Source organism: Lithobates pipiens, unplaced genomic scaffold (genome assembly GCF_037356315.1).
Source record: "Lithobates pipiens isolate NorthernLeopardFrog02 unplaced genomic scaffold, aLitPip1_a1.2 Scaffold_16, whole genome shotgun sequence".
Lineage (NCBI taxonomy): Eukaryota > Metazoa > Chordata > Amphibia > Anura > Ranidae > Lithobates > Lithobates pipiens.
In genome coordinates, this window is record NW_027507748.1 from 309,224,786 (window position 1) to 309,249,621 (window position 24,836).

General features: G+C 45.6%; 1 long non-coding RNA gene across 1 annotated transcript in view; it reads left to right on the forward strand.

Annotated features, from left to right (window-relative positions):
• The window catches only part of LOC143982684 (uncharacterized), a 39,782-nt gene extending 15,935 nt beyond the window's left edge, over window positions 1–23,847 (forward strand). Inside the window, exon 3 of the long non-coding RNA XR_013274499.1 lies at window positions 23,770–23,847. This is a non-coding gene — a long non-coding RNA (uncharacterized LOC143982684). The remainder of the gene's footprint in view (window positions 1–23,769) is intronic.
• Window positions 23,848–24,836: the final 989 nt, after the last annotated feature.

The following is a 24,836-nucleotide window of genomic DNA, read 5'->3' on the forward strand; positions in this document are numbered from 1 at the left end:
GCCTGCAGATGGTAAAGAAGGCTAGGCAACACATTCATTTTTACAATGTTGAACCATGAAAACATGCCACCATGCCAGGACTACAGGTCTTTCTTGATTGTTGACAATAGAGAGTGAAAGTTTAGCGAGAAGACATCCTCTAGTTTTCTGGGGAGGTGAATCCCCAGGTATTTAATGTGGTCTGAGGCCCATTTGAAGGGAAAATCCTGCTGTAGTAGCTTTAAAGTGGAGGTCGGCAACGATACGTTCAGTGCCTCTGACTTTTGGTAGTTAACTCGGAACCCCGATAACTTCCCATAGGCCCTCAGCTCCGCAAGCAGTTTTGGGATTGAAATCAGAGGGTTGGACAGCAAGAAAAGAAGATCGTCTGCGTAAGCAGCGATTTTGGGAGAAAAAGAGCTATCCAAATGGAGGCCTGTGATATCCGGATTATTTTGAGTGGTCCTCAGAAATTATTCCAGGGTCAGAATAAAAATCAAGGAAGATAAGGGGCCCCCCTGACGGGTTCCGTTAGTGATCTCAAATGGGCCAGAAAGGTGGCCATTAATCTTTACCTGGGCAGAGGAGCGTGAGTATATAGCTTGGACCCAGTGTAGCATCCTTTCCCCCAGGCCTATAGAGTGCAGCGTCTGCGACAGAAAGGTCCAATCCACCCTATCGAACACCTTTTCGGCATCTGTGGAGAGGAGCAGAAGGGGGATCTTACGTCTCTGAGCTGCATATATTAGATTGAGCTCTTTGGTCTATTGTCCCTGGCTTCCCTTAATGGGACAAATATGACCTGATCAGAGTGGATGAGATGGGGTATGTGCCTTATCAGGTGTGTAGCAAGTATTTTGGCAGAGATCTTTAGATCCACGTTTAAGAGGGAGATTGTCCTATAATTTTGGCATTGCAAGGAGTCCTTGCCCTCCTTCGGGGATCATGGCAATGTGAGCTCTAATGGTATCTCTTGGTGGGATCAATCCCTCACCTGCAGCGTTGTAGGCCGTAAAAAAGTGCGAGGTCAGAAGTTTCTCGAAGGTCTTATAATAAAGCGCAGAATAGCCATTTGGGCCTGGCGCTTTACCCAATTTTAATTGCACTATTGCCACCGTCACTTCTTCCACCGAGATAGGTCTGTCGAGGTCTGCCAGGCCCTCTTCAGGAATGCAGGGAAGGCCTGATCGCGTAATGTATTCCCAAATTTCCTTCCTCCTAGAGGACCCTTCCTTGGCGGAATGCTCTTTCGGGAGGTTGTAGACGGAATTCTAGTATTGCCTAAAGATGTCGGCCAGCTTTTCTGTTTCATGGACCTTGATGCCTTGTCTATCTAATAGTTCAGGAATAAATGCACAAGCTTGCTGAGTGCGCAAAGCACACGCCAACAACTTCCCACTCTTGTCGCTGTGTTCATAGAAAGTGCGTCTACACTTGGCTATTGTAGCTTTCGCTCTGTCCAAGGCTAAAGTGTGCAACTGAGACCTAAGGACTGTAAGGTCTGCCCTCTTTATCCATGACCCAATCTTGATCAAAAGGCCTCTTATATAGCTCTTATGTGCCTCCCATACCATCATGGGAGAACTGCCCTCCTCGGCATTGGAGGCAAAAAAGAGTCCCAGCTCTCGGGAGATCTCCTCAACACTCTCCGGATTTTGAAGCAGAGAATAGTTTATCTTCCACATCCATTGTTTGGAAGGTGCGGGGGAACAGGTCTATGTCGACCAGAATGGGGGCGTGATCCGAGAATGTAATCGAGCCAATGGTTGCATCCTTGACCCTCGATAGGAGAGATTGAGGAATCATAAAGAAGTCGATCCTAGTGTACAAATCATGGGGGGTGAGAATAAAAAGTATAATCTTGTTGATCTGGATGTAAGATCCGCCACACGTCCACAAGGTGGAACGCATGGAAATTCTTTTTCAGGCATTTGATGGCAGCATAAGAGAAATGCGATGTGCCTCTAGAGGCATCCAGAGCGGGGTCCAAGGTGAAGTTCATGTCAACCCCCCCCCCCCCAGGATCACTGACCTTTCAGTGAAATCACCCAACTTGGCTAGAATCGGTTCTAGATACGTAATTTGATTTGAGTTAGGTAAGTAGAGGTTAGCCAGGGTGACCTTCGTGCCCCCCAATGTCCCCTTGACAAATAGGGCTTTACCCTCCGCGTCACTCCATTGACCGTCCAGCCACCAGGGGACCGAGCCACGGATCAAGATGCTCACTCACTTTGACTGGAATCCCCTGAGTAGCCATGGTGCACAGATGGGAAGATGCGGTCTTAAAGCCTTGGTAGCTTGTCGGCTCAGAAGTGCATCTCCTGGAGAAAGTGGCTTTCATTTGTTTCAAGTTAGCACGCACCATTGAGCGTTTTTCTGGGGTGTTTAGCCCTTTTACATTGATAGATATGAGTCGGATCAAATCACTCTTACCCATGTGCATGATGGCTGGATGTGGGAAAAAAAAAAGGATAATTTTTTTTATCATTAATGCATTACATACATTAACAACAAAAACAATGTGTGTTTGTGTAGCAGAACCACAACATAATAGTTAGCTGAAGAAGAGATTGTGACCTCATGTGTCAAATTACGTTTGCACTATAGAAGAAAATGGCCAAAAAGAAAAGGGGGGCAGGCCAGGACGGCCAGCTTCAAGTGCTGATTGATCTGGAAATCCGGCCCGGGCCCAACTGAGGCCACATAGTTCGTAGTATTTTTACATAGAAAATTGTGCAGAATGCAGCAGACAAGCACAATATGGTTAAGTTTGTATTCCGCCATGTGGATTGGTGTTAGAAATAGGCGGAATCGGCTGGCGGGTTGCCGAAAGCATTCTCCACCACTCTTCTGTCTCTGGCCAGCCGGTAGTTAAAGTGGAGGGCCACCCTGAAAAACAAAATTATTATTAAAATGTTGCAAAAAATCTGAAAAAAAAACTTACCAGAAATGATTGTTGCTAGGCAGATCTTCCTAATCTGCCTCTTCCTACTCCGTGGTGATCTTTAGTCTTCTCTCCTCCGCGTGCCGTCTTCTGTGTAATGGGGCGCTGTGTGTTCTGGGAACTGTGTGTCCCAGAACAAAGCGCCCCCCATTCACAAAGTGCTGTGCGACTCGCGCATGCGCAGTAGGAATCAGGCCGTGAAGCCGCAAGGCTCCACTGCCCGTTTCCCTTAGTTGGAATGGCGGAGCCGGAACCCGAGAGCCGAGGGACGGGTCAGCTTCGGGCGGCCGACATCGCGGCCCCCTGGACAGGTAAGTCTGCTTATTAAAAGTCAGCAGCTACAGTGTTTGTAGCTGCTGACTTTTTAAAAAAAAATTTCAGCTTGCTCTCCCCTTTAAAAACCCTCTGGTCTGGGGTGAGAGTCCTCATGGGGAACGGCAGCATCAGATGTTCTCCTAGCCCAAACGCTTCATCAGCGATGAAAAACAAATGGAAGACCACCCACATTGTCTTCAGCAGATGGCAAGCCCAAGCCACCATTTTGGAGCCGTCGGTAGAACTCCGTCTGGGCAATGACTCCACCATCCGACATCCAGCCATTCTTCCCCACGTCCAAATACAAAAACTCGTATGTCACCGACACCACCGCCAACATCACTATACTATTAAACCCCTTGTAATTATAATATTATGACCCCGAGTTGGGAGGGTGGGACGATGTGGATATGTTTCCCAATCGATTGCCCTTCCGCAGTTACAAAAGTCCCACCACTGGGCAAAGTGGGATGCCACAGTCTGCCATTCCTGTGGGGTTGAAGAAAACTGTGGAGTCAAACAAGAAAATTAGTACTTCTGCATATAAACATTGCAAGCAGATTGATTCTTGATTAAAGGTTATTGGCGCTACCTCCACCCAATTAATTTCAGTAACACTCTTTGCTTCCTCAAACCTTTTATGTCTATCTATCACCTTAACGTGTCCCCAGGGACTATGTGAATTAAACCCGTGTTCCGTATTTTATCTCAACAACACCCCATTTATCCAACACCTTAAACTCAAGGCAAAAATTGATTGCACCCCACTTTGTATCACCTAAGTGAGCTAGTGCCACTTATTTTACATATAGTTTCATTAATATTTAAGAATCTCAGATCAAAAGATATAAATATAAATACGAAAAATAAAATAAAAATAAAAAGTGATTGGTAGAGGCCTCTGCCGTAGAAAAACCTAACCACAAACAAAAAGCCAAAAAACACAGAAAAAAAACACAGAAAAAAAGGGGAGAAAAGAACCCCCAGAAATTTTAGTGTTTACCAGTGCCAAACCTCTTCCTAATTGGGGAAGAAAACTATCTCCAATTTTCATACAAATTCTTTGTGCTAGTTATTAAATATTAAATACACCAGATCTCCCTATATTAATAAGTGTAAAAGGAGGAAGCACAAGATTTCCTCATGCAGTAATATCCCAAAAAATATACAATAAACAAAAAATCAAAAAAGACAAAATATGTGAAAAGTCCAATTACATCCAGTGGTCTATACACCAATCCACGAACATGTGAGAATGTGAAAGGGTCAAATGAGACCAATATATGTAAGAAATAAACAATATAAATATCATAAAAATATTTCAGTCCACATTGAGTCTTCTATAACCGTATCAATGCAATTACGCCTCTTCAGAATACAGGAAAGGTGACTTTCGTGAGATTGCCTGCGCTTTATTAGTGACTTTCGTGCTTCTTCCCCCTCAAGGATCCCCACTCACCAGATCCATTCACCCCCTAGGGGGTTATACGCCTGTAATCTGTATCCTATTTGTCCGAAGATTCCACCATCCAGTTATATCTTCAATGGGTCCTTCTCAAGGTCTTTTAAAGAGATGCAGGTAAGTCCTTATATCCAATAGTGATTCCTCAAATAAAAGAAAATTCCCTCATGGTGTAGTATTTTTGATTATAATTGGGAAAGAGGGGAGAACAGTCTGATATTCTTCTTTAAAAGCAGGTATTTTTAGTTGTGTAGAAATAGTAGGAGGCTAGTTTCCACTTAAAAATACTTTATTACAAAAAAAGCTTTATACAACACTCTGTGCAGAAAAAAGGGTTTTTTTTTATGCAAGATGCAGTCTAACAAACCATGCATCAGCATACACCGTGTATAAGTTGTGTTATACGGCTCAAAAAGATGTAATGTAACAACCCTTTTTCAGCAAAAAAAGAGAGACAATATAAAATATAAAAAATAAATAAAAAGTAAAAGGAACAAATGCAAGATAAGGAAATATAAAGCACTGATTCCGGAGTGCAAAAAAATTTTTTTTATATATGTACCAAAAATCCACCAGTTATGGAAAAAATAAAAATAAAAATCAGAATGAAAAACAGAATCACCTACGGCCCTTTACATAAGTCTGCAGAGTAACTGCACTTAATCCCAAAAAGCCCTATTCCCCCAGTGCTACAGTCCCCTTGCTACAGTGGGGTTAAATGGTGGTCTCCTCTGGGGGCCGTTTGTCAGGCTTAGTTTAGGTTAGGAATGGAGCTACGTAGGTAAAAAAGCCGAAAAAGAAAAAACATTAATGTTAAAAGAATTTTAAAAAAGTTGAGAACTTGGGCTGAAGTTAGTGGGAACAAGCCCGATAACTTTTTAAAATTCTTTTAACATTAATGTTTTTTCTTTTTCGGCTTTTTTACCTACGTAGCTCCATTCCTAACCTAAACTAAGCCTGACAAACGGCCCCCAGAGGAGACCACCATTTAACCCCACTGTAGCAAGGGGACTGTAGCACTGGGGGATTAGGGCTTTTTGGGATTAAGTGCAGTTACTCTGCAGACTTATGTAAAGGGCCGTAGGTGATTCTGTTTTTCATTCTGATTTTTATTTTTATTTTTTCCATAACTGGTGGATTTTTGATACATATATAAAAAAAATTTTTTTGCACTCCGGAATCAGTGCTTTATATTTCCTTATCTTGCATTTGTTCCTTTTACTTTTTATTTATTTTTTATATTTTATATTGTCTCTCTTTTTTTGCTGAAAAAGGGTTGTTACATTACATCTTTTTGAGCCGTATAACACAACTTATACACGGTGTATGCTGATGCATGGTTTGTTAGACTGCATCTTGCATAAAAAAAACCCTTTTTTCTGCACAGAGTGTTGTATAAAGCTTTTTTTGTAATAAAGTATTTTTAAGTGGAAACTAGCCTCCTACTATTTCTACACAACTAAAAATACCTGCTTTTAAAGAAGAATATCAGACTGTTCTCCCCTCTTTCCCAATTATAATCAAAAATACTACACCATGAGGGAATTTTCTTTTATTTGAGGAATCACTATTGGATATAAGGACTTACCTGCATCTCTTTAAAAGACCTTGAGAAGGACCCATTGAAGATATAACTGGATGGTGGAATCTTCGGACAAATAGGATACAGATTACAGGCGTATAACCCCCTAGGGGGTGAATGGATCTGGTGAGTGGGGATCCTTGAGGGGGAAGAAGCACGAAAGTCACTAATAAAGCGCAGGCAATCTCACGAAAGTCACCTTTCCTGTATTCTGAAGAGGCGTAATTGCATTGATACGGTTATAGAAGACTCAATGTGGACTGAAATATTTTTATGATATTTATATTGTTTATTTCTTACATATATTGGTCTCATTTGACCCTTTCACATTCTCACATGTTCGTGGATTGGTGTATAGACCACTGGATGTAATTGGACTTTTCACATATTTTGTCTTTTTTGATTTTTTGTTTATTGTATATTTTTTTGGATATTACTGCATGAGGAAATCTTTGTGCTTCCTCCTTTTACACTTATTAATATAGGGAGATCTGGTGTATTTAATATTTAATAACTAGCACAAAGAATTTGTATGAAAATTGGTTTTCTTCCCCAATTAGGAAGAGGTTTGGCACTGGTAAACACTAAAATTTCTGGGGGTTCTTTTCTCCCCTTTTTTTCTGTGTTTTTTTTCTGTGTTTTTTGGCTTTTTGTTTGTGGTTAGGTTTTTCTACGGCAGAGGCCTCTACCAATCACTTTTTATTTTTATTTTTATTTTATTTTTCGTATTTATATTTATATCTTTTGATCTGAGATTCTTAAATATTAATGAAACTATATGTAAAATAAGTGGCACTAGCTCACTTAGGTGATACAAAGTGGGGTGCAATCAATTTTTGCCTTGAGTTTAAGGTGTTGGATAAATGGGGTGTTGTTGAGATAAAATACGGAACACGGGTTTAATTCACATAGTACCTGGGGACACGTTAAGGTGATAGATAGACATAAAAGGTTTGAGGAAGCAAAGAGTGTTACTGAAATTAATTGGGTGGAGGTAGCGCCAATAACCTTTAATCAAGAATCATTCCATTAATGCAGGTTGTTTAGTGCAGCCTTTGCATATCAGGGTGGCAGCAACCTCATAAAACAAAGAAAGCTTACACTTAATCTTTTAAACTAATAAGATAAAAATTAGATAGAAGAATTGTAACCAATAAAAAAAAAAAAAAATAAAATTATATAGAACACAAGGTTACAGGTATAAACTAACACCTATACATACTCCTGCTGATCAAGACCTATTCCATAGGCGCGGCTTTACTTGTATAATTGCAAGCAGACACAAACATTCTTGGTCAACATCAGTATAACATCTATTTCTCTTATATTCCCCGACCAACACAGCTCTTCTCTGTAACAAATGGGTTGTTAGTCCTATCACTAGGAGAATACTTATCACTAGGAGAATACTTAGGCATAGTTGTAATACAACACTCAGAACTCTTAGTTACGCCCAGGGGGGTGGTCCCTCAGGCTACAAACCCCCACCATGCAAAGCAGTCTCAGTTTTATTTTGCCTAGTGAAGGAGAATGACCTAGGAACCCTGTGGGCCCATCGGTCCGTGTTTTTCATGCAGAAGCTTGGGTTTTTGCGCAAGATGATTAATCCTGTGATCTACTCTCAACAGCCAGCTGGATGACAGGCTGGATACCCTTATCCTTGTAGTCTCCCCAGTCTGGCCATCGAGCGTGTGCAGATCACAGCTACGACTCGGCAGGCCATGACATACCTCAGCTCCAGAGGTGGTCGTGGGCTTTTATGCTTCGGGGCGTACATATGACCGGGCTACTGATGTCTGCGTCACAGTATGCCGGGCCAGTAGTCTATCCTGTACTGATCAGGAGTAGGTCTTCAGTGGAATGTCTCCCAGCTCTTCAGGACTGGTAAGTACAGCTCTCCCTACCCCGGCCGGGCTGAGCAGCTGGGCATTCCCTGGGAGGTCGATTCGGGGGTCTCTCACCTCCCTCTCTTCTCTCCCCTGCCCCTATCTTTCCTCCCACCTCACGGGGGCTGCTGCATGTGGTGCTGAGCGGTGTGTGTGTGTCCCTGAGGGCTCTCACCTGGGATAGGGGGATGGCTGGCTGGTGGTGCCTGGATCCTGTGTAGGTACAAGGGCTGTGTCTCTGACACGTTTTTGTATCTGTCCCTCATGGAACTGGCTGGCGGCCATTTTAGGTGTGGGCGAGGGCAGCATGTCTTCTGGGCTTCAAGCGGCCATTTTCCCAGTGCTTTCCTATTCAGGACACTGGCGGACATTTTCTAGAAGCCTGAGCACGTTTCAGTGTTCTCTAGCAGCAGCTATATTTGCTCTCAGCTTCCTGTTTGTCGTTACTGGACGCTGGGCGGCCTTTCTATGTAGTCTGAGCGCGTTTTTTCCGATGATTTTAACGATCGTTCTGACGGGCTGCCACCGCCACAGTTTTGGTTTCTTCTGCGCCTGGGAGCACTAGGGGTCTACAGGCACTGCTGTGAACAGCGCGAAACTCCTCAGGGTGGTGAGTCTGGCGGGTTAGAACCCCTCAGTCAGCGGCAGCAAGGAGGGTGGGACTGTCCCTGTCCTAAGTCCCCTTCGGGTGGCAGACAGGGTAGGGTCAGCATGGCTTCAGAAACGGGTGTTTCTTCCCCCGAAATCCAAGTAATTGCAACCAGGTCACCTGCGGACTGCGCAGTTCCCATGGACACCCTGACGGCGATCCTCAATTCGTTCATTGCCAAGATGGAGGCAGTGCGTGGGAAGAAAGGTGCTAATAAATGCCCCCTGCCCCCCCCCCCCCTCGTCCTCTGGGGAGAGCTCTGACGCAGACTCAGGTCCTGCTGAGGCCGGTGACCCTTGCTCTGTCTTGTCATACGACGCTGACCAGGACCGTTCTGACAGTGAGGATGAGTCTGGGTCCGGGCGCGACAAAACGCTCGTTGGAGCACTTTTCACAGCTGTGCGTGATACCCTGAAGATTCAGGAGCCAGCGGATCCCTCTGCTGATGTACCGCTCCCTTTTGGGCCAGCACGTTCACCAAAGGTGTTCCCGTATCTGACTTATTTTAAAGGGTCATTTACAAGGAATGGGATCGCCCGCAACGGACCTTTTCGGTCCCCAAATACATGGTGGGGCGTTACCCCTTTCAGGAAAGCCTTCTCAAGAAATGGTCGGCTCCTCTGGTCATGGACCCCCCAGTATCCAGATTAAATAAAGTAACCACGATCCCGGTTGAGGGGACTCCTGCATTCAAGGATCCCACGGACAGGAAGGCCGAGGCGGTGGCTCGTTCCTTGTTTACGGTTGTGGGGTCTGCCGTGCGACCTGTATTCGCATCCGCACTTGTGTCGCAGACACTGACGGAGTGGGCAAAACTTTTTCACCATGAATTGGGAGAGCAACTGGATTCCCCTGTCTGCGTGGATCTAGCATTGGTCTGGCATCAGCCCCCCGAGTCTTTACCAAGGTACTGGCTCCAGTTTTGGCGTTGCTGCGACAGCGTGGGATCACAATCGTGGGATACCTAGACGATCTCTTCCTGAGAGCATCTTCCACCTCAGAATTAGAAGGGGATGTGGCGATCACCATGCAGACCCTACAAAAATTTGGGTGGCTGTTGAACCTCAAAAAGTCAGTGATTGTGCCGACCCAGCATCTGGAGTACCTAGGTTTGCTGTTGGACTCCAGGGAAGCGAGAGTTTTTCTCCCTTAAGACAAATTGCAGACTCTCAGATCCATGGTCAAACTGCTGATGAACCGCAAGTGGTCGTCGCTCCGCTTTACTGAGTACTGGGACTCATGATAGGCAGTACTTTATGCCCAGTCCCACACCAAAGTCTTGCAGAAGGAGATTTTATCAAAATGGGACAAATCTCAGTTATCCCTGGATCAACAGATCCAGGTGAGCCAGTCAGTCAGAGACTCACTGATCTGGTGGTTGAGGTCCCCGGTGATTCAGTCCGGAAAATCGTTCCTTCCTCTGAAATGGACGGCGATCACAACGGACGGCAGTCGATCTGGCTGGGGTGGAGTGATGGGGGTTCAGTCGGCTCAGGGTCTCTGGTCGACAGAAGAATCCGAGTTGCCGATCAATCTGCTCGAATTGAGAGTGATCAGGCTGTGCCTCTACACATGGTTGATGAGACTTCAAGGGCGTCCGATCAGGATATGGTCAGACAACGCCACGGCTGTGGTGTACTTCAATCACCAAGGGGGAGCAAGAAGCTCAGCCGCTGCACGGGAGGTCGCTCACATACTTCAGTGGGCAGAGTGACACGTACCGGCCCTGTCGCCCATTTACATCCCAGGAGTGGAGAACTGGCAGGCGGACTATTGAGTCGACAGATTCTGGACCCAGGAGAATGGGCATTGCATCCAGAGACTTTCAGGTTGCTGTGCCTGAGGTGGTGTACACCAGATGTGGATCTACTGGCCTCCCATATCAATCGGAAGGTGCCAAGATTTGTGTCCAGCACAAGAGATCTGTGGGCAGAAGCGTTGGACGCGCTGGTGGCCCCGTGGGATCAGTACCAGCTGATCTACGCCTTTCCTCCACTGAAACTTTGTAAGCCGAGGGGATCCCAGTAATACTGGTTACCCCGGATTGGCCTCAGCCCCCTTGGTAGGCAGACCTGGTGCGTCTGGTGGCAGACGCTCCCTGGCAACTGCCGTTGCGAGAGGACCTCCTATCTCAAGGTCCAATTCTCCATCCTGCTTTACCATCGCTGGCTTTAACGGCATGGCTATTGAGAGCCAGGTGTTGAGGAACCGGGGTCTGTTGGACTCAGGGATTCCAACTATGTTGCGGGCACAGAAATCTTCTTCTCTGAAGATATACTATCCCACCTGGAAAGCCTACATTTCCATGTGTGAGGAGAAAGGATGGCATCCGCGCTCCTTTTCCATATCCAGGATCCTGCTGTTTCTCCAGCAAGGAGTTGACCAAAGATTGGCATTAAGCACCATCAAAGGGCAAATCTCAGCCTTAGCTGTCTTTTTTCAACGACCCCTGGCATCGCACTCCTTAGTGAGTACCTTCGTTCAGGGGGTACGACACGTAGTCCCTCCGGTGCGTCCACCGTTACCCCATGGGATTTGAACCTGGTATTGTGGGCGCTTCAAACACAGCCGTTTGAAAATATCAGGGAGATTCCCCTGTTGACTCTTTCCCAGAAAGTGGTCTTTCTAGTGGCCATCACATTTGCCAGGAGGGTTTCGGAACTGGTGGCCTTGTCCTGCAAGTCGCCCTATCTGGCTATCCACAGGGATAAGGTGGTGTTGCGTCCGCAACCATCCTTTCTACCGAAAGTGGTCTCGGCTTTTCATATCAATGAGGACATTGTATTACCATCTCTGTGTCCTAAGCCGAAGCACCCTAAGGCCCTTCACGCTCTTGATGGGGTTAGGGCTCTGAGCGTGTATTTGTCTGCCATGGCTCCTTTTCGGAGGTCAGACTCATTGTTTATTTCGGTGGCTGGTCCAAAGAAAGGCATGGCGGCCTCGTCTGCCACCATTTCCAGGTGGATCAGACAGGCTGTAGTACAAGCCTACGCCTTGAAGGGGCAGGTGCCCACCTTTGCGGTCACGGCCCACTCCACAAGGGCAATTGGAACGTCTTGGACCTTCCGACACCATGCGTCGGTCGCTCAGGTGTGTAAAGCGGTGACCTGGTCGTCTGTCCACACGTTTACCAAGTTCTATAAGGTAGACGTCAATGCATCGGCTGATGCCTGTTTTGGCTGCAAAGTTTCGCAGGCGGCCGTGTAGTTGCAATTGAATATGCAATAGATATTTTTTCCTGTTTTTTTGTTAAATCGCAGTACTGTTATGTTAATGCACTGTTGCATTACTTCCGCTGAGGATACCCTGTTTTTTTTGTGGTGGTTTTCCACGCACTGCTGTTTTTTTGTGGGTTTAGTTTCACTAGTTCCCACTTGCCATGGTGGATGCTGTTTTTCCCACCCCTCGTTTGGCACTGCTTGTGGGCTTCCCATTTGTTACAGAGAGGAGCTGTGTCGGTCGGTGAATATAAGAGAAAATAGGATTTTTTTTACTCACCGTAAAATCCCTTTCTCTGTAATTCACTGACCGACACAGCACCCGCCCCTCCTTTTATCTTTACGTTATACCGCTTGTTGACGTACTGAGGGTGCTTTGCAGGGTGAGGGTTTTTATTTTTTGCTAAACATATAAAAAAAACTGACATTTTTGAAAAAAAAAATGTTTTTTTTTGTTTCAGTTTCAAATCTTTGTAAATAAGTACATTTTCTCCTTCACTGATGGGCACTGATGGGGCTGCACTGACGGGCACTGATAAGGCAGCACTGATGGGCACCGATGAGGTGGCACCAATGAAGTGACACTGATGAGGTGGCATTGATGGACACTGATATGTGGCACTGATGGGCGACACGGATGGGTACTGATAGGTGGCACAAATTGGCACTGATAGTCGGCAGGGATGGGCATGGATAGGCGGCACAGATGGGCATGGATGGGCACTGATAGGTGGCACGGATGAGCACTGATAGGCGGCACGGATGGGCACTGATAGGCGGCATCATATTGTATAATACTGTACTGATGGATGCCAATCAGTGATGCCCATTGGGCACTGATTGGCATCCATTGTGGGCACTGACTGGCATCCCTGGTGGTCTAGGGTGGCATACCTGCTGCTGGGCATCCCTGGTGGTCCAGTGTGGGCATCCTTGGGGGGGCTGCACTGATAATCGATCAGCACAGACCCCCGTCAAAGGAGCAGCCGATCGGCTCTCCTCTACTCGCGTCTGACAGACGCGAGTTAGGAAAAGCCGATCACCGGCATTTCCTGTTTACACTGTGATCAGCCGTGATTGGACACGGCTGATCACGTGGTAAAGAGTCTCCGTCAGACTGACACCCCGCAACAAAAAGCGCAGCGATGTGTGCCCCCGGGGGCGCGCATCGGCTCAAAATCCTGATCACGTCATATGACGTCTGGTCAGGATTTTGAAACCACTATGCCGCCGTGTTTCTGCTATAGGGTGGGCAGAAAGTGGTTAAAGACAAAAGAATAAGGTCCACGTATTAGTTGGTGAGGGGGAGATGTTTTGCACAGGTAACCCTCTCAACATTGGGAGCTGAATGCATAAATAATGCATAAATAATGAATTCACCAAAGCATGTAATGCAAGGGCCTGCCTGAATACTTTCAAATGGTACTGCTTAAAGTTTTGTTCTCCTATCATCTTGATAGGTAATTGCAGTCCAGTGGGCTGCCAGCCCCTCCTTATACTATTGGCAGCCCACTGGACTGCAATTACCTATCAATATGATAGGAGAACAAAACTTTAAGCAGTACCATTTGAAAGTATTCAGGCAGGCCCTTGCATTACATGCTTTGGTGAATTCATTATTTATGCATTATTTATGCATTCAGCTCCCAATGTTGAGAGGGTTACCTGTGCAAAACATCTCCCCCTCACCAACTAATACGTGGACCTTATTCTTTTGTCTTTAACCACTTTCTGCCCACCCTATAGCAGAAACACGGCGGCAAAACAAAAGAGGTAGGTATAGTGTGTATGGGTTTGGCTAAGTCAGCAGATAAGAGCAGGGAAAGGCAATTCATGGACCTCCAGCTGTTGCAAAACTACAATTCCCATCATGCCTCTGCGTCTGGGTGTCATGCTTGTGGCTGTCAGTCTTGCTATGCCTCATGGGACTTGTAGTTCTGCAACAGCTGGAGGTGCGCTAATTGCATATCCCTGAGATAGAGGATTAGTATCAGCTGACTTAGCGGTTGAGGGGTAGGGAGGGTTACAAATTAGTTTGGGCCCCAAAAAAAAGCCTCTTGCACTCTGTCCTGTAAGGACAAAAATAACATTTGTACACATTTTTGGAGGTGTTTAGGGATAAACACTACAATGGAGCTGACAAAATACATTGTTAAGTGATTAGGCTAAGTGTGTATGGGCACAGGATAGCATGCTGGGGAGGTTAGTGAAGGCAAATATGCATGAAGGACAAAAAAGGAAGTTTAAAAACTTCCAGCATGGATGAGGACAAAGAGGACATTCACAGCATATTATAATCATGGTAATTGGGGAATGATGAAAAGCAATACATTAGCAAACATTAAATACATAGAATGTGATGTTAAAGGAGAAAACTTACCTTAATATAGTCCTTCTGCAGGACCTGAATAATGGTAGAACAGGTCTCAGGAGATGCCTGTAGAGAACTTGATGTACTGCAGACTTCTCCCCGTCGCCAAGTACCGCAAGGTGGCGACTAGCCTTTGTCCCATGATGGCTTGCCGCATGCAGGTGTCCTGCTTGGTAATATAGGGGGACAGCAAAGCCAACAGACATCCGGAGATAATTCCTGAAATCATCAGGATTATTCTCCTGGATCTTCAACAACGAAGGCATATGCGAGAATTGGTCACGCTGGAGCAACCAATTCTTCATCCATGAAATCCTCCTCACCCTGTTCATGGACTGGAGTGGACTTGGGTCAACGTAAGAACCCCAACACCAAGCCCCTGCATAACACGACAACATTTGTGCGACCGCGTGTATGCAAGACAAGTTTGAGCCAACATCCGTCTGGAAAAAATCCACGGTTTGGTTGTTGGAAATTCAGATCGTCTGAATGCGGCATTACAGTTACAGAAAAAAGTGTAAAAAAATTAAAAACTTAAAAAAAAAAATCAAAATAGTTGTCGTTTTATTGTTCTCTCTCTTTTTCTCTCTATATATTCTCTCTATTGTTCTGCTCTTATTTACTGTATCCTACAATGCAATGTTTTATTGTTACTATGTTTTATCATGTTTGCTTTTCAGGTATGTAATTCTTTTATACTTAACTGTTTACTGTGTTTTATTGTTAACCATTATTTTGTTTTCAGGTTCGCCATTCAGCTGCAGCATGGGTTTATTTATCTTGACAGCAACAGCATTTGCTTCCACGATATGTAAAGCCGTGACGCCAGCGTTGTTGGAGGTGATTTTCCCACCATAGTTAAAAAAAAGAGCATATATGCCGGAGCATGGGGGCAGGGGTGAAGGAGCGATTTGCCCCTAACATTAGGGGTGGATTGCCCCCATGCCTTAGCATATATTGTTTAGGCACAGATGACATTAAAAAAATGTTTTATTTTTACTATGTTTTATCATATTTGTTTTGCAAGTATGGTAAGTCTTAATGTTATACTGTAATGTTACTTTGTTTTATTGTTAACCATGATTTGCTTAGCAGGTACACTATTCAGCTGCAGCACTGATTTATTTATCTTGACAGCAACAGCATTTGCTTCCACGATTAGTAAATCAGTGACTCCAGCGCTGCCGAAGGTGATTTCACCACCAGTTAAAAAAAAAAAATGGTGCACGTACGCCGATCATTAGAAGTGGGTGGATGAAGGACGGTATTCTAATGGTGGGAACCCACCAATCAATCTGTATGTCCAAAGGACCAGCAACGCACTGGTATTTTGCTGGACTTTGAGTGGTTATACCAGAATGATGCCTGCAGGTTTAGGTATCATCTTGGTATCATTCTTTTCAGCCAGTGGTTGACTCTCATGTAAAAGCAATCCTAGCGGCTAATTAGCCTCTAGACTGCTTTTATAAGCCCCCCCCCCAGTCTTCCATAATTTTCTCGGGCTCTCCTGTCCCAACAGGGAACCCGAGAATGCAGCCAGTGGTTCCGCCAGGTGACCATAGAGCTGATCAGAGACCAGAAAGGCTCCAGTCATATCTATGGCCTATGAAATTGGAAGCTATGAGCATTTCATGACTTAGGTTTCGCCGGATATAAACAGTGCCATTGGGAAATTGGCAAAGCATTTTATCACACTGATCTTGGTGTGGTCAGATGCTTTGAGGGCAGAGGAGAGATATAGGGTCTAATAGACCCCAAGTTTTAAAAAAAAGAGTACCTGTCACTAACTATGGCTATCATAGGGGATTTTTACATTCCCTTAAATAACAATAAAAAAAATGAAAGGAACAGTTTATAAATATAATAAAAAAGCAAAATATATCATTAAAAAAAATAAAAAAGCACCCCTGTCCCCTCCTCCCCCTCTCATGCTCAAGAACGAAGGTGAGTGCAAGCATCAGTCTGGTGTCATATGTAAACAGCAATTTCACTATGCATGTGAGGTATCACCTTGAAGGTCAGAACGAGGGCAGTAATTTTAGCAGTAGACCTCCTCTGTAAATCTAAAATGGTAACCTGTAAAGGCTTTTAAAAATGAATGTAGTTTGTCGCTGCTGCATGTTTGTGCGCAATTTTAAATCCGTGTTGTGTTTGGTATCCATGTACTCGGCATAAGATCATCTTTTTTATTTCATCAAACGTTTGGTCAATATAGTTTGTTTTAGTGCATTACAATTTTAAAAAGTGTGTTTTTTCCCAAAAAATTGCATTTGAAAAATCACTGTGCAAATACTGTGTGAAAAAAAAAACACCATTTTAATCTGTATACGGCCTTTGCTTTAAAAAAATATATAATGTTTGGGTGTTCAAAGTAATTTTCTTGCAAAAAATTTATATTTTTTTCATGTAAACAAAGTGTCAGAAAGGGCTTTGTCTTCAAGTGGTTAAAAGAGTGGATGATGTGTGACATAAGCTTCTAAATGTTGTGCATAAAATGCCAGGACAGTTCAACCCCCCACCCCCCCCAATGACTTTTTGGGAAGTAGACACACCAAGCTATTTGCTGATAGGCATGTTGAGTTATATTTTTTTAATTTTTAATTTTTTTGCACAAACTTGTCACTAAATTATATATTGTTCAAACATGGCATGGTTATTTGTGTAATTACACCCCAAATACATTCTGCTGCTTCTCCTAAGTACGGGGATACTTCATGTGTTAGACTTTTTGGGAGCCTAGCTGCGCAAAGAACCCTGAACACCAATCGCTGCCTCCTGGATTTCTAAGAGGCCGGCGGTGAGGAAGAAAGCCGGACTCCTCCGCTAGCAAAAGAGCTACAAGAAGAGAGCGGAGGAGTCCGGCGAGAAGACCCCCGAAGACGGAAGACCCACGGAGCTGTGCAATAAAGTATTTTATCTCGTGTGTTGTGTTTTTTTTGTACTTTTATTTTACAGGTGAATACATTGTACCCCATACTCATTCACATAGGGTGGGGGGCCGGTATCCGGGGGCCCCCTTATTAAAGGGGGCTCCCGGATTCCGATAAGCCCCCAGACCCCGACAACCAACGGCCAGGGTTGTCGGGAAGAGGCCCTTGTCCTCATCAACATGGGGACAAGGTGCTTTGGGGTGGGGGGGCCGCACGCCCCCCCCTTCCCCAAGGCACCCCCCATGTTGAGGGCACGTGGCCTGGTATGGCTCAGGAGGGGGGGGGGCGCTCGCTCGCCCCCCTTTCCTGGCTGGCCGGGTAGCGTGCTCGGACAAGGGTCTGTTGTGGACTTGGGGGGGACCCCCACGCCGATTTTTTTCGGCGTTGGGGTTCCCCTTTAAGTCCATACCAGACGGCGGGGCCATTGACATCTCCTTCGCGGGCCCCGCCTTCCTGGAGACCCGCTCGAAATGAGCGGACTTTTCTCCGGGCGGGAAAAGTCCGCTCATTTCAAAAGTACGGCGGACTGGCATACACACGGCCGGATTGTCTGCCGAAATGCAAGTCCGGCGGGAAGATTGGAGTGCAACACGTCATTCTAAGTCCGCCGTACTTTCGGGTCAAAAAAGTATGCCGGAGGCTACACATGGGGGGATTGTTTGGCGGACTTGAGTTTGCCGGACTTTTCCACCGGATTGTTTGATCGTGTGTACGCGGCATAAGGGCGTAGAATGGTGATTTCACTTCCTCACTACCTATGACAGTTTCGGAGACCCTGGATTGTCAAGATAGCACACAACCCCCACAAATTACATTTCTTTTTTTTTTTTACACAAAGTTGTCACTAAATGATATATTGTTCAAACATGGCATGGTTATATGTGAAATTACACCCCAAAATACATTATGCTGCTTCTGTGTACGGGGACACCACATATGTGAGACTTTTTGGGAGCCTAGCCGTGTACAGGACCCCATGTCCAGATAGCACAACCCCCCCAAATGACCCCATTTTGGAAAGTATACATCCCAAGGTACTTTCTAAGAGGTTTGGTGAGTATTTTGCAGATCTCATTTATTTTTGAAAATAAAGAAAGAAAATTTTTTTTTTTTTCAATTTTTAAAACTTTGTGACAAAAAAAGAGAGATGCAAAATACTCAACATGCCTCTCAGCAGATAGTTTGGGGTGTCTACTTTCCAAAATGGGGTCATTTGTTTTGTTTTTTGTGCTATCTGGGCATTTCATGTCCTCCGAAACTGTTATAGGCAGTGAGGAGTGAAATCAAATATGTACGTCCTTAGAAAGCCTGAAGGCGGTGATTGGTTTTCGGGGTCCTGTCGCGGTTAGACAATAAGTTCCACACGTGTGGTATCCCCGTACTCAAGAGAAGCAACATAATGTAATTTGGGGTGTAATTCCACATATAACTGTGCCATGTTTGAACAAAATATAATTTAGTGACAATGTTGTATAAAAAAAATTAATTTCTCTTTCGTTCATTGACTAAGCATCTTCAATCTTGACCTTTGGGTTATATCGCCACCTTCAGGAGATGACTAGGCACAACATGTAAAAACAGCAAAAGGGGGGGCAGTCCTACTGGCTATAACCCCTCACCCCTTCCAGCAGCTCAGTTTCTTCTGCCTAGTGTAGGAGAAGGACCTGGCTTCTGGTGGGGACCATTGGTCCTGGGAATTTTTTCTGCATTTTTGATTCCTGTGTTCTACAATCAACAGCCGGGCTGGGTGACAGGCTGGATAATATAGGTCCTGGTAGTCTCCCCGGCCTGAACATCGAGCGCGAGCAGACATTAGCTATGCGCTGGGTCAGCCACGACATGCCCCGTCTGATCCAAGGGCGGCAAGGGAGCTATGTGCTCCCAGGCACACATATGACCGGGCTACTGCTGTCTGAGTCACAGTGTGCCGTAGTCGACAGCCACCCCATGCTGCTTGGGTGATTGGTCTGTCCGCGGAATGCGTCCAGCAGTCCCTGCAGGAGGGGTAAGTACGGTTCCTCCTGTCTCGGCAGGATGGGGCAGCTGGGCATTCCCTGGGAGGTCGACTAGAGGGTCTCTCTTTCTCCCTTTCTTCTCTCCCTGTCCCTTTCCCTCCTCCCCATGCTATGGGCCGCTGTGGCAGGCAGCCCTTGTTCTGAAGTTTCAGAGGATGCGGTCTAGGACCGTTTGGACAGTGAGGATGACTCCGTGTCCGAGTCAGCGCAGGAAAAGCGCTTGTAGGAGCACTTATCACAGCGGTGCGGGATATCCTAAAGATGGAGGATACGGCGGGGGCATCTACAGAGGTATCGGTCCCTTTTGGGTTCCACAAGCTGGCCCACATGGCTAAGGTGTTTCCCTACCTAACTTATTTTGATAAGTTTATTTACAAGGAGTGGGGAAGCCCGCAGCGGGCCTTTTCGGTCCCGAGATGAATGTCGGTCCGTTACCCCTTTGAGGAGAGTTTCCTGAAGAAATGGACATCTCCGATTGTTGACCCCCCAGTATCCAGGTTAAATAAGGTAACCACGATTCTGGTGGAAGGGACCCCTGCTTTCAAGGACCCTGCCAACATGTTTATGGTGGTGGGGTCAGCATTGCGGCTAGTGTTAGCCACATCCCCGGTGTCACAGATGCTTACTGAATGGGCTAAATTGTTGAACCGTGAGTGTGAGAAGCAACAGGCTTCCCCAGTCTGCGTGTAGCTGGTGGACCAGTGGTTGCAGGGCCTTAAGTATGTCTGTGAAGCAGCCTTAGATACGGTCTCCTTGCTCTCTAGAGCCTCAGTATCAGCTGTGGTGCTACATCGCCTGATTTGGCTAAAATGCTGGTCTGCGGACCAGGCATCTAAGACAGCACTGGCGGATTTGCCCTTCCAGGGAGAGAGGCATTTTGTAGCTTCGCTGGATGACATTATTAAAAATGTTACTGGGGGAAACAGTACAGTACGTTGCTCCCACAGTCCAGGAAGGTTAAGGAGCCACGCCGTAGACAAGGGCCCTCCTTTTCCACTCAGAAGCGGATTTTTCGTCCGCCTTGGTCGGCAGGTAAGTGTTCCCAGTCCGACAAGGTGCCCGCTGAGGGACAAAAGCGTCCCTGGTTTCGCAAGCCAAACAAACCTGCGATCAAATCTGTTGCCGCATGAAGGTTCACCCCCACCGACTCTCGGGTGGGGGGTCGCCTTTGGGAGTTTGCAGCTCGGTGGACCTCCCTACTTTCTGACCAGTGAGTCTGCAAACTGGTTTCATCAGGATACAAGATAAGAGATTCTTTCTTGTCCGCCAAACAGATTTTTTCCCTCCAACCTTCATCTTCTTCTGGCTCGTCAGGAAGCCCTGTTCGGGGCAGTACAGGACCTTCTGCTGTGCAGGGTGATAGTACTTGTGCCGACGCCGGAAAGGTTTCAGGGATTCTACCCCAATCTATTTGTAGTCACAAAAAAGGAAGGGGTCCGTCCGGTCCTGGATCTCAAGGGCCTCAACAGCTTTGTGAAAGTAAAAAGGTTCAGGATGGAATCAGTTCACTCCGTGGTCGCTGCACTCCATCAGGGGGATTTTCTGGCGTCCCTTGACATCAAGGACGCATACTTGCATGTCCTCATATGTGTCAGGCATGTCCCCATATGCGTCAGAGGTTTCTGCGATTTGCGGTCAGGGACAAGCACTACCAATTTGTAGCTCTCCCTTTTGGCCTAGCGTTGGGACACCAAGGGTCTTCACCAAGGTGCTAGCACCAATTCTGGCATTGCTTAAGCAACGCTGGATCGCAGTCGTGGGTTACCTGGATGACCTCCTTCTGAGAGTAGCTTCCACCTCAGAATTAAGGGAGGATGTGGTGATCACCATGCAGACTCTTTGGGAGTTTGGTTGGGTACTGAACCTCCAGAAGTCGGTGTTGGTGCCGACTCAATGCCTGGAGTACCTGGGTTTGCTTCTGGACTCCTCAAAGGTGAGAGTCTTTCTCCCTTCGGACAAGCTGCAGACTCTTCAAGCTGCGGTGAAGTTGTTGGTGTCCTGCAGGTGGTCGTCACATTTTTGCATGCGAGTCCTGGGTCTCATGGTAGCCACTTTTGAGGCGGTACCGTATGCTCAATTCCACACTCGAGTCTAGCAGAAAGATATCCTGTCCAAATGGGACAAATCTCCATTATCCCTGGATGGAGCTTTGGGCGGTCAGGCGGTTCCTCTCCACATGGTCACAGAGACTGCAGGGGCGTCCAGTCAGGATCCAGTTGGACAACGGCGGTGGCGTATGTTAACCATCAAGGAGGAACAAGGAGCTTGGCTGCAGCACTAGAGGTCGCTCATATCCTGCGGTGGGCAGAGCGGAAGATTTATCATCATACGTGGAAGGCCATTATCTACATGTGTGAGGAGATGGGGTGGCGTCCGCGTACATATTCAGTTTCCAGGATCCTGCTGTTTTTGCAGCGAGGAGAGGATCAAAAACTTTCATTAAGCACCATAAAGGGGCAAGTATCAGCTTTGGCTTACTTTTTTCAGTGACCTTTGGCGACTCATCCATTGGTGAGTACGTTTGTGCAGGGGGTTTGACATTATGGCCCTCCAGTTCGACCACCGCTGCTTCCGTGGGATTTGAATCTGGTGCTCTCTGTGCTTCAGAAGCCACTGTTTGAAAACATTAAGGAAATCCCCTTATTGACACTCTCAGAAAGTAGTCTTTCTAGTGGCTATTACATCTGCCAGGAGGGTTTCTGAGTTGGCGGCCTTGTCATGCAAGTCTCCCTACTTGGTCCTCCACAAGGATAAGGCGGTGCTACGCCCGCAGCCTTCATTTCTTCCAAAGGTTGTTTTGGCCTTTCATCTAAATGAGAACATTGTGCTTCTGTCCTTATGTCCTCGGCCGTCATTAAGGTGCCAGGAGGAGCCAGGACGAGGTGTAGACACATAAGCTAATTTTAGGTGGACAGGAGCCTGATCCGACCATATGTGACGGAGGGACGATTGTAATATTTTTCTAAGAGTGATTGGGAGATGAAGTTGATGCAACTGTATGAATTGTGGGCGATTGAGAAATAACTGTAGTGCCTTTCCACAGGGTGCAGAATATGCCAGACATCTACTAATTGGTTAGTGTTCAAAGGTGATTTGATGTGCAATAATGTGGAGTGGGAAATAGAGAACTTAGAAGAAGATGTATCTGCAGACGGAAATAGTGTGACATTTAAGTTACCTCCCACAATAAAACAAGGACCACCAAACAACCTGGTGAGGACCGCAGAGAGAAACGGCCCTAGTCTTGGTTAGGGGCATATATGTTCGCCACTGTAAAAACAGAAGTTTGTTACTTTGAGAAAAAGAAAATTTCACACGAGGGTATCTAATAGGGAACAGTAGCATAATGCCCTAGGGGAGGTAAAACAGCAACATGAGACTGGGGAAAAAAGAACCTATAAGCAGAGCTAACATGAAACATTCCACCATAACCTGTTAAACTGGCAAACATAACTCGATAGAACAGTGGTGGTAATCTGGTGATCAGGCTCAAAATTCCAAAAATAGGGTAAAAACACTCAAAAAGGCAGAAAGGACTAGCATCTTGTGCAATAATCAATCAACTGGTGCTCTTTGAGATGAACATCTAGAGCACTTCTTTTTGCCTTGTCATTGCCACTGTGGGATGAAAGATAGGCCAGGTGTTGTCAGAGAAAAGGGCCAATCTGGCAAGGATTCTTTGGGCAGTTCCAAGGTCCTATGTACCTGATCCAGTTCAAGAGAATGCACCGCATACTAGCATATTATAAAATACTTCCCCTAGAACGAAGCCTTCCAGCAACACGCTGTAACCACTGAAGGCACTTCCATCTTCACCTTGTTTTCCTTATGGGTTTGTGTCCTCCAGCCATTTGATTGGCCACGCACGGGTGTTATGGACAGCTCTGAAGGGACAGCATGGGTATGCGTCCCTTCAGTGTGTTCGCGCCAGTGACATAACTGGCTGCATGCAGTATGAATATCTCCTAAACCACGAGAGATAGCTGTGGGTGAAGAGTCCAGTGGAGCCTCAAGGACCAGGGAGGTGCAGAGGAACATGGCCTACAGCTCCATATGCCAAGCCACACCCGTGGGCAGGTTGTTTTAAACCAATCCTGTATGGTAAGGTATATCATTGCACAATAGGTATCCTGGTACTACTTTCACAGCTATTCCCATTCTTGTTTAATTTGTGCAAAGAAGTAATATTTGTATTCTATGCATAACGGTTTTATCTGATGGTAGGATTTTTGCTAACATGCTTAAAACTGGCAATGCCCAATTTTACTTCCATTTCATTTTAACTAACAATTATTCACTTTCTGCAATTTTCACCTCTTTTGTATTTTCAGTAAATGTAATAGTCAATAGTAAATATTTATTGTTTTCTTGGGTGTTAAATTTGACTTTGATGTATTTATTTTTGTTCAAACTTACAGGCAAGTAAACAGAAAGATCAGGCCATTAAGAAAATTGAAAATTTAGAGCAAACTAATACTCAGTTAAGGCAAGTATATATGCTGTTGGACTTGCAGTTGTTTCAAATATTTTCTTAGCCACACCCGCACACAATTAGCAACATAAAACGTGCCATGTAATGCCACTGGACTAGTTTTTCTTACAATGTCAGCCCCATAGCAATTCTTGTATTGCTGAGATTTCTGTAATTGGTTGCTGTCACGCTGTCCGACTTCAGAGTGGTAATGCAGGCACTGGCCTCTAGAAGGGAATTCATGGAAGACATGCTCTGTGCACTCAGTAATGCCACTACATTATCTGTAAATTCTATTGATGGTGAAGGGAGGAGGGGGTGTTGGTGAGGTGACTGAGGTGACTGCATTGTTCTACTGGAACTTATTAGGGATTTTTTTTCACAATGTGGCATAACAGGACTGGCATTAGAAATATAAATATAGATTTATTTGGGTAGTCATAGATCAACTTTAATGTTAAAATGTCTGTTTGTAGACTATTTGTCCACCTGTTTTTTTTTTTTAAAGTACAACAGGTCTTGTATGACAAACTAAAAGTACCACATCCATTTACTCTGTGTGAAGCACAGAAAACCTTCCTTGACTGAACCAAATTCTCCTTCATTTGAGTCAAAAATGCTTCCCTTCTCAGGCACTGCTGCATACAGTAGGAGGGTTTCAGAAACAGAGTCAGTGCTATCAATCCAGAAAGCAGAGGGACAGACTTGGTGTGGAAAGGTGCTGACTGATACGCTACAGACTCAGTAGTGACAATGCTAATAGCCACATCTCCTGTAACATTTTTGCATCTACTGTAGTTCAAACAAACACAGCCTACATGAGAGTGGCAATGCTTCTCTGAATTAGGAGCAGTGCAGCAGGTTGTCATACCATCACAGGAAGACCCTTTATTATCAGGATGAACATATATTTGTGGGAATTTGTAGAAGGTGTAAGAGAAACTTTGATGTCTCCTGCAATTGCAAATTCGAAAACCACAGAACACCCTTTAAACGTCTATGGGAGAAACCAAA